General features: G+C 35.9%; 1 long non-coding RNA gene across 1 annotated transcript; it reads right to left on the reverse strand.

Moving 5' to 3' along the window:
• Nucleotides 1-6221: 6221 nt before the first annotated feature.
• LOC123556257 (uncharacterized) lies at nt 6222-9538 on the reverse strand. Its single transcript, XR_008369088.1, has 3 exons — nt 9153-9538; nt 6772-6888; nt 6222-6343 (listed from the first exon to the last, which is right to left on the reverse strand). It is a non-coding gene; the product is annotated as an uncharacterized LOC123556257 (long non-coding RNA).
• Nucleotides 9539-10032: the final 494 nt, after the last annotated feature.

Raw genomic sequence — 10032 nt, forward strand, 5'->3', positions numbered from 1 at the left:
AGGTTTTTCTATTATTTGACCTACTGACCTAGTTTTTGATGGCACGTGACCCACTTTCGAACTTGACAAGGTTTTTCTATTATTTGACCTACTAACCTAGTTTTTAACCGCACGTGCCCCAGTTTCGAACTTGACCTAGATATCATCAAGGTGAACATTCTGACCAATTTTCATGAAGATCTCATGAAATATATGGCCTCTAGAGAGGTCACAAGGTTTTTCTATTTTTAGACCTACTGACCTAGTTTTTGACCGCACATGACCCAGTTTCGAACTTGACCTAGATATCATCAAGATGAACATTCAGACCAACTTTCATACAGATCCCATGAAAAATATGGCCTCTAGAGAGGTCACAAGGTTTTTCTATTTCAAGACCTACTGACCTAGTTTTTGAGGACACGTGACCCACTTTCGAACTTGACCTAGATATCATCAAGGTGAACATTCTGACCAATTTTCATGAAGATCTCATGAAATATATGGCCTCTAGAGAGGTCACAAGGTTTTTCTATTTTTAGACCTACTGACCTAGTTTTTGAATGCACGTGACCCAGTTTCGAACTTGACCTAGATATTATCAAGATGAACATTCAGACCAACTTTCATACAGATCTCATGAAAAATATGGCGTCTAGAGAGGTCACAAGGTTTTTCTATTATTTGACCTACTGACCTAGTTTTTGATGGCACGTGACCCAGTTTCGAACTTGACCTAGATATCATCAAGGTGAACGTTCTGACCAATTTTCATGAAGATCTTGTGAAATATATGGCCTCTAGAGAGGTCACAAGGTTTTTCTATTTTTAGACCTACTGACCTAGCTTTTGATGGCACGTGACCCATTTTAGAACTTGACCTAGATATCATCAAGATGAACATTCTGAATAACTTTCATAAAGATCCCATGAAAAATGTGACCTCTAGAGCGGTCACAAGCAAAAGTTTACGGACTGACGCACGCACGCACGCACGCACGGACGACGGACACCGCGCGATCACAAAAGCTCACCTTGTCACTTTGTGACAGGTGAGCTAAAAAAATGATTGAAAGAAATCTGGGAAAGGGTAACGTAAGGAAAATTGCTGTGAAATTATTTTAAAACTTGACAAGCAGTTTTAGAAAGATACTTAAAAGTTTTCCATATAGCCATATTAGGAAAAATAGCCCTGCCCTCTGGCGGCTATGTTTTTTAACAAAACAGAATGACTTGATTCACTTGAAGGACTTTGGTAAAGGTCACCCAAGGAACATTTCTGGTATAGTATTTCAAGTTTGAGTCAGCAGTTTCTGAGGAGAAGGTTATAAAGTTTTTCCTTTTGGTTACCATGGCAACTAGAATTCTGCTATGATAGTCTAGATTTTAAGAAATCTGAAATAAGAACAAACCTATGAAGTTTGGTTGAAACTGTCATCATGGTTTAGGAGGAGATGGAGAAATTTTGGATGATAGATGGACGACAGATAACCAATGATCCTAAAAGCTCACCATGTTAACTGAAAAGACTTTAAACCAACGAAGAAAAATTACCTAAAATCTTTTGCAATCTGTCTTTGTAACTGTGAAAAGTTATGCCAAGTTATTTGAGAATCTACGTATCCATTGCAAATTTGTCAGCTGGACAAGTGATAGCCTGACAGACTGATACACACATCTCTGTCCTATAGTCCTGTAAAAAAATATATGGTATGGTAGTGGTTAAATGGTATGAAAATATAAAGTTGCATTTATAGTAATTATTGAAGCATCCATCAATTCTAAAAAAAAACAACTACTGTATGTAGTTCATACTCAATCCAAAACTATAAAACTGATAAGTCTGAAGGTGACAATTTCTGTGAAAACAAGGGCATTTTAGAGTTGTTTTTTTAATTGTGTTAGCTCCCTTCCAATTGTAAGTTTGTTTTATAAAAAAAAAGACATTTTGCTGCTTTTTTAAAACTAATTGTATCTGTTCAGCTATTCTGCAATTTATTAGTGGAAAATTAATCTTAAGGTAGTCGCACGTTTGGATCAAATTTTTTTCTACAATGCAGAATTTTGATTAAACTGTGTTTTTTCCCAAACTTCAGAATTACCCAAAAAAATCAGCAAATAAAAAGATAGGTCATGTGCTTGGTTTTTTGCAAAGACTGACTTGAAAAATTTCGACCTCAGGCAATATTTCATAATGTGAGTCTATGGGAAAATCTTAACTTTCATAACATTTTCGCAAAATAGAAATTTTTCTAAAAGAGATTTTGAAAAAAAAATTCTCACGTTGTAAATAATCACATGGCCTAAAATTTGGTGACGTAAAATGTATAGGTCCGTGTGCTTAATTTGAGATATTTGACGAAAATAAAGTGAAGCGGACATTTCACGCTAATTTTAAGACATTATTTTGATTTTTTATCATGTCTTATGTTTTAATATTATATTTCGACTATAGAAATTAGAAACAGTGCCATTGTAATAAATTTACTTACGGGTTTCGATTAATTCATAAAATTATTTTTTTTTTCCGTATCCCAATCTGGCTTTATTCTACGTTTTCCAGTAAATGATGTTACGCCATCACTTCCTGTTTTTCAAACGTGCAGAACTACTTGCATACAAATATCTGGTTACTTATTAGATATTCTATGACTGCCAAGAAATCCAAAATTCCTCCATGTTCCTCACACATCAAACCCATATAGAACAAAGCCTGCATCTCTTCAATTCAAATTAACAGTCTTTAGCCATTAGTTTTACTGTTACTTCCACACTACAAAAGAAGAGACAGTTTATAAAGTGTTTAGAAAATACAAAGAAATATAAGTTTGCAGATAATAAATTATGAGAATTTTATTTTACAACTTAATGATAATCCCTAGCTGAGCCCCTAACATGTAACTTAAACAAGAGCACCGCCTTGTGGGTGCAGATGCTCATCTGATATTTTTGTCTTGTTAATAGAAAATTGTTCTACCCGTGCGTTTTTTTAAATGATATTTTCCAAGTCCAAAAGGGGCCCCCAATTTCCCTTGCAAAAGCAGGATGGAGTTATTTTTCTTGTTGCACAGAGTCGCTATTGATGGTGAACAAGTCTTGCAAGTTTTAAAGCAATAGCTTAATAGTTTAAGAGAAAAGCTGACCTAAACATAAAACTTAGCAGGCAAAATGATGACAATTTTAAAACTCAACTTTTTTTTCCCCAAAATCAGATGAGATAACTGGGGTCTGAGTTTCCTATTATGAGATTTCATGCAATGTTATTTGGAAGTGAATCTATGTCTGTAAGAAAAAGGTTTAGCCCAAAACAAGAAATTTTACCTAATAAAATTTGGGCCTTAAAAATTCAAAAAACCTCATTTTCTACCTGCTAAATTTCTATAATGCACCATGTGTCCATCTTTCAATTTGGACAGTACCTTTAACTGTTTAAGGGCGTTTACAAAAAAGGGAACTGACTGACTGGCGAACAGTGCAGATCTTGATCAGACTGCACAGATGGTGTAGGCTGATCATGACTACACTGATCGCAAAGGCATAATAAATTTGTGTCCAGCATGGTAAGAGTTAAGGAACAATGATAGAAAGTACAGAACAGAAAATTTTTGTATGAATCAATCTGGGTATCAAAGATTTAAAACATGCTGGTTGTAGTATATACCCGACAAATTTAACTTAAACCCTTGATTTGTTTTTAAATGTTTTAGAATAGTGAACATTTTTGTAAAAACAAACCCTGTAATTTAATTACCAAAATAAAACTAAGCAAATGTTATTGTTTTTTAATTGAGTTACCTCCCTTGAACTGTAAAGTTAAAAAAAAAATCTTATTGTATGTTTTAAGCTTTAGAAAAGCAGCTGGAAGTACAGGACAATAATTCTAAATACAAAATACAAATACAAATACATGGCATTTATATAGCGCAAAAATTATAAAATATTCTATTGCGCTTTACAATTACATAACACACATTTAACATATATACATACAAAATATGAACAGGATTCTAGAACTTAGATTTAAAGATTTGGACATATAAAATACTATTTTACACCACTTCTGAATATTTTGTATTTTAACAAGACACCCTCATTGTTTTATAAAACTGCCTAATAAATGTGTTTTCAGTTTTGATCTAAAGCTGGCTTCCCGACTGAATGTTTTTCAGATAGCTAGGGGAGATCGTTCCACCTTTTTGGGGCCAACGCTGCCATAGATCTGTCTGCTAGTTTTGTTCGCCGTCTAGGGATGTTAAGTTAGTGTCACTTTGTGAGCGAAGTCTGTATCGTTGTCGAGTAGGTACAAACATTTCCCTCAGATATACTGGAGCTGTACCATTTATGACACGGAAAAACTATTACTAAAACTTTGAACATTACTCTAGCCTTAACTGGAAGCCAGTGTAATTCTTTCAGAAGTTCGGTACTTGGTTTTCATAGGAAGCATTCTTGACTACTCTAGCGGCATGATTTTGGGCTCGCTGTAGTTTATTGATTGGTAGGCTGGAAATTTCTGTAAATAAACTGTTGCAGAAGTCAATGTGAGAAAGAACCAATCCATGCACTAATGATTCAGTTGACTTCTGTGTGAGATGTTTCCGATAGCCCTAAGGTTTCGTAACTGTACATGAGCTATCTGACCTTTTTCTGAATGTGAGGTCCCAAAATTGAGTGTATTTGGGCTTTGTTACACCTAGATCTCTGACGTGATCGACGCATTTACGTCACACCCACCAACGTTTACACTTGTGATGTCCAACTTTGCTAACTGTTGTCTTGTTCCATACAAATAATTTCAGGTTTTAGACTGATTCTTTTCAGTTTGAAAGGTTGCCATCCCCTTTATGATTTCATTTAGACAACTGTCGAGTTGTTGAGAACAGTTGTCTCATTTTGAGAATTCCCGCTTTGGGAAATTTTTTAACGCAATCTTGTGGTCGTCCGCGTATCCATAGAGATCAGCTGGATATTTCTGCACCACTCGGTTAAGAGCCGATATATACAGGGTAAAGATCACAGGTCCGGCACAAGAACCCTGCGGGACACCAAACCTTAGTGGCTCCGTGTCAGATGCTGACTGTTCGACTAAAACTTTCATTGCTCTGTTCGTGAGATAAGATTCTATCCATTTCAAGGGAGTGCTATGTATACCAAAGTCATCTTGAAGGATTTGAATCAGTATCGGGATATCGATGGTATCGAACGCTGCACTCAAGTCAATCATGACCACGATTGTTATTTGATTTTCATCTATGGTTTCCAAAAGATCATTATACATTTTGACCATTGCTGTTTCAACCCCATGATATGTTCTATAGGCACTTTGGTAAGCTGGGAGGAGATTGTTAGCTTCAATATGCTTGTTGATTTGATTTAGTGCAGCTTTTTCAAGAATTTTGGAGAGGAATGTTAAATTTGACACTGGGCGATAGTTTTGCAGTTCAAGTGGGAGACCTTTCTTCTTCAACAAAGGTTTTATCACAGCACTTTTCCATTCATCAGGGAACACACCAGATAGCAGTGATCGATTTACAATTTCTGTCACAACGGGAACAAGTTGTGAAAAATGCTCCTTTAATTTCTTAGTTGGTATCACATCAAGTTCACAAGTTGTAGATTTTGATGCATATTCGGAAAGTGGTTTGAACGCAGTAAATGTATTCATAGTCACAGGTGGATTTGAGTAGGAAGAATTACCATTGGGTGTTTCAGTTGATATCTTGTCAAGATCATTTCTCAACTTGATTATTTTATCAGCAAAGTATCGTAGAAAGTCATTTGCCAAAGATACTGCACTTGTGTGTAATGGGAGCGGATTGTCTTTCGACCTTCCCAGTAAATCGGATGTTACGGCATACAGCTTTTTGATGTTTCCTTCTGCTTCTCCAATCTTGTTCTGGTAATACTCATCCTTGGCCCTAGAAAGCTCAGCGCTATATACATTTCTTACACCACTATACACTTTCTTTGAAAGGTCAGATTTGTCATTCATAAAGATTTTTTCTATTGATCGTTTGTATTGTTTCAGCTGTTTTAGGTATCCAGAGTACCAAGGGACTGTCGGTCTACAGAGAATAGTTCTTTCCTTTAGAGGGGCATGTTTCTGAACAATGTCGGACGTGATTCTAGTGAACTCAGACACAAGATCATTGACATTGGAAGTGTTCACTACAATTTCATTTAATTGACCGAATTCTGATTGTAATATGTCACAAATACAAATTTATGGTGTGTTTACTAACTAAATCATTTCATTTCTGCAATCCACAATGTTTCCATATACACCATGCTGAATAATGACATGCATCTCTTCATTTCTTAAGTTCATGGTCTGTAGCTATTTTGCTTTTCTGTAACTTCACACCTACATGAGAGGCATTTCTCATAAACATTTTGTAAATCCAGAGAAGTTCTATATATGCACATTCAAAAAGTTCTTGCACAAATTAATGAAAATTATCTATTTCAGTTGGACAGACATTAGCAAACCTGTTTGTAAAATTATAATAACCACTATATCTGATATTATATACTTAAATTTCAAAGGTACCTTCAATAAATGTAAGGTTATATGACAATGGTCACTCAAGTACTGGTAGAATTAAACAGCCTTCTTGCATCAGAAAACACAAAGGTTTGTAGCATGTGGAAAGGAGTCTAAAAACAAACTATGTGTATTATCAAGACAGGCTGCAAAAGTTAGTGTTCTTGGTGCAATTCTGTTGACACATGCTACTTGCCAGTAAATGCAAACCTCTTATGGTTACATGGTAACATGTATCAATGATCTACCTTATATATCCAAAACTTTGCCATGGTTCCATCATTTACCATTTAGAACAAAGACCTGCATCTCTTCAGTTCTGAAGTTAATGGTCTCCAGCCATTCTGTGTTACTGTTACTTCACACTACAAAAAGAAATATAAAGTGCATAGACATATCAGATGCACATATACAACAATAAAATCAAGCAAAGGTTTTTTGGTTATATAGCAGTGATTCAGACAAAAAAGTCCCTAATTTAAATAGATCCTAATTTTTTCTTTTTTTCGCAAAATTTAGCAGTTTAGGTACTAGTAAGCCAAACGGGCATTATTTCACTTGTGGAATGTATTTTTAGCTCACCTGTCACATAGTGACAAGGTGAGCTTTTGTGATCACGCAGCGTCCGTCGTCCGTCCGTGCGTCCGTAAACTTTTGCTTGTGACCACTCTAGAGGTCACATTTTTTGTGGGATCTTTATGAAAGTTGGTCAGAATGTTCATCTTGATGATATCTAGGTCAAGTTCGAAACTGGGTCACGTGCCATCAAAAACTAGGTCAGTAGGTCTAAAAATAGAAAAACCTTGCGACCTCTCTAGAGGCCAAATATTTCAAAAGATCTTCATGAAAATTGGTCAGAACGTTCACCTTGATGATTTCTAGGCCAAGTTCGAAACTGGGTCACGTGCCTTCAAAAACTAGGTCAGTAGGTCAAATAATAGAAAAACCTTGTGACCTCTCTAAAGGCCAAATTTTTCAAGGGATCTGTATGAAAGTTGGTCTGAATGTTCATCTTGATGATATCTAGGTCAAGTTCGAAAGTGGGTCAAGTACGATCAAAAACTAGGTCAGTAGGTCTAAAATTAGAAAAACCTTGTGACCTCTCTAGAGGCCATACTTTTGAACGGATCTTCATAAAAATTAGTCAGAATGTTCTTCTTGATGATATCTAGGTCAAGTTAGAAAGTGGGTCACGTGCCATCAAAAAGTAGGTCAGTAGGTCAAATAATGAAAAAATGTTGTGACCTCTCTAGAGGCCATTTTTTTTCATGGGATCTGTATGAAAGTTGGTCTGAAGTTTTCTTGATGATATATAGGTCAAGTTTGAAAATGGTTCAACTGCAATCAAAAACTAGGTCAGTAGGTCTTGAAAGAGAAAAAACCTTGTGACCTCTCTAGAGGCCATACCTTGAATGGTCTTTATGAAAATTGGTCAGAATGTTCATCTTGATGATATCTAGGTCAAGTTTGAAATGGGTCAGGGTCCCCGTTAAAAACTAGGTCATTTGGTTTCAAATAATTAAAAACCTTGTGACATCTCTAGAGGCCATACTTTTCATGGGATCTGTATGGAAGTTGGCTGAATGTTCATCTGATGATATCTAGGTCAAGCTTGAAACTGGGTCAAACTGCGGTCAAAAACTAGGTCAGTGGTCAAAATTATTAAATCTTTTGACCTCTCTAGAGGCCATATTTTTCAATGGATCTTCATGAAAATTGATCTGAGTTTTTACCTTGATGATATCTAGGCCCAGTTTCGAAACTGGGTCACGCGTGGTCAAAAAAACTAGGCAGTAGGTATAAAGTAGAAAAACCTTGTGACCTCTCTAGAGGCCTTTTTTCATGAGATCTCATGAAAATTGTGGAATGTTCACCTTGATGATATTTAGGTAAAGTTCAAAACAGGGTCACGTACCTTCGAAACTAGGTCATGGCCCAAATAATAGAAAAACCTTTGTGACCTCTCTAGAGACCATATTTTTAAAATGGTTTCATGAAAATTGGTCAGATTTTTATCTTGTTTAATTTTGGTCATGTTAAAAACTGGGTCACATGAGCTCAAAAAATAGGTCATATGTCAAATAATAAAAAAAAAACGACATCATACTCAAAATGGGTCATGTGGGAAGAGGGTGAGCGATTCAGGACCATCATGGTCCTCTTGTTTATAAAGAAAGACATTTTTTATGTTTATTTTCGATGTTTTCAGGTTGTTTATTTGAAAACGAAAGTGGGTGTTTATTTGCAGACTGCTTTCTGAAATACTGCAATACAATGGTACCCGACTTCAGCTGACTTGCATTTCACTGATACTATTCAACACCTTTTCTCTTTTCATTTTTCCCTTTAAGCAAATGTATGGATACTTGTGGAAAACATGTCTAAGACAGAGTGAATATCTAAAAACTATATCAAAATTGATCTTTTGTAGCTGGATTTTATATGAAACAAAGAACAATTTCTTTTACTGGTATACAGTCTTTTAGTGTTCATTTTTTAAATTGCGTTACCTCCCTTCCATTGTAAAATTTGTTTCATTTTTAGAAGAACTATATTCAGCTTTTCTATAACTCTAGAGAGTGCAGCTGGATAAGAGGAAAATAGTACTAAATGTAAATGATCTTCTTACTTGTCACATGCTTCCTATCCACTATGTGTCCCACATACACCGTGACATGCTTCCTATCCGCTATGTGTCCCACATACACCGTGACATGCTTCCTATCCGCTATGTTTCCCACATTCACCGTGACATGCTTCCCATCCACTATGTGTCCCACATACACCGTGACATACTTCCTATCCACTATGTGTCCCACATACACCATGACATGCTTCCTATCCACTATGTGTCCCACATACACCGTGACATGCTTCCTATCCACTATGTGTCCCACATACACCATGACATGCTTCCTATCCACTATGTGTCCCACATACACCATGTTGAACAATTTAGAACTGCATCTGCATTTTTCAACTTGATAGTCAGTAGCTGCTTTACTGTTACTTCACACATTGCACTGCAAAAGATTTGTTTGCTTTATTGTTTTGGGTTAAATGCTGTTTTTCAAAAATATTTCAGTTGTGTACAGGTAGGCAGTTAACCTACCCAGTGTTCCTGGATTCTGTACCAGTACAAACATGTTCTCTACAAGAAACTGCCAATTACCTATATGAAACTGAGGTAGAGGACAAATGATTTAAGATACAATGTCTTTCTCATATTGTCAAGAACATATGCCTCACTCTATGTTCTAACTCACAACCCGTGATCCGTAGATCAGACTGCCATATAGAGGCAGTTTTTTTTGTTTTTTTAAATGTTTAGTAAAGCCAGAAAGAGTCAAGTCAAGTATTCTAATTTACATTCACTGAGGTTGAATTCCATCAACTTTTCTCCTCATGTTTTAGATTCAAGTCTTCTTGTTGCCTGTGGTAGTCTTGCAGCTTTTAAAAGCAAGACAAACTGCAGTGTCACTTGTAAACTAACAAACTGGAAATTTGAA

The sequence above is a fragment of the Mercenaria mercenaria genome, unplaced genomic scaffold, assembly GCF_021730395.1.
Source record: "Mercenaria mercenaria strain notata unplaced genomic scaffold, MADL_Memer_1 contig_2841, whole genome shotgun sequence".
NCBI classification, from domain to species: Eukaryota; Metazoa; Mollusca; class Bivalvia; order Venerida; family Veneridae; genus Mercenaria; species Mercenaria mercenaria.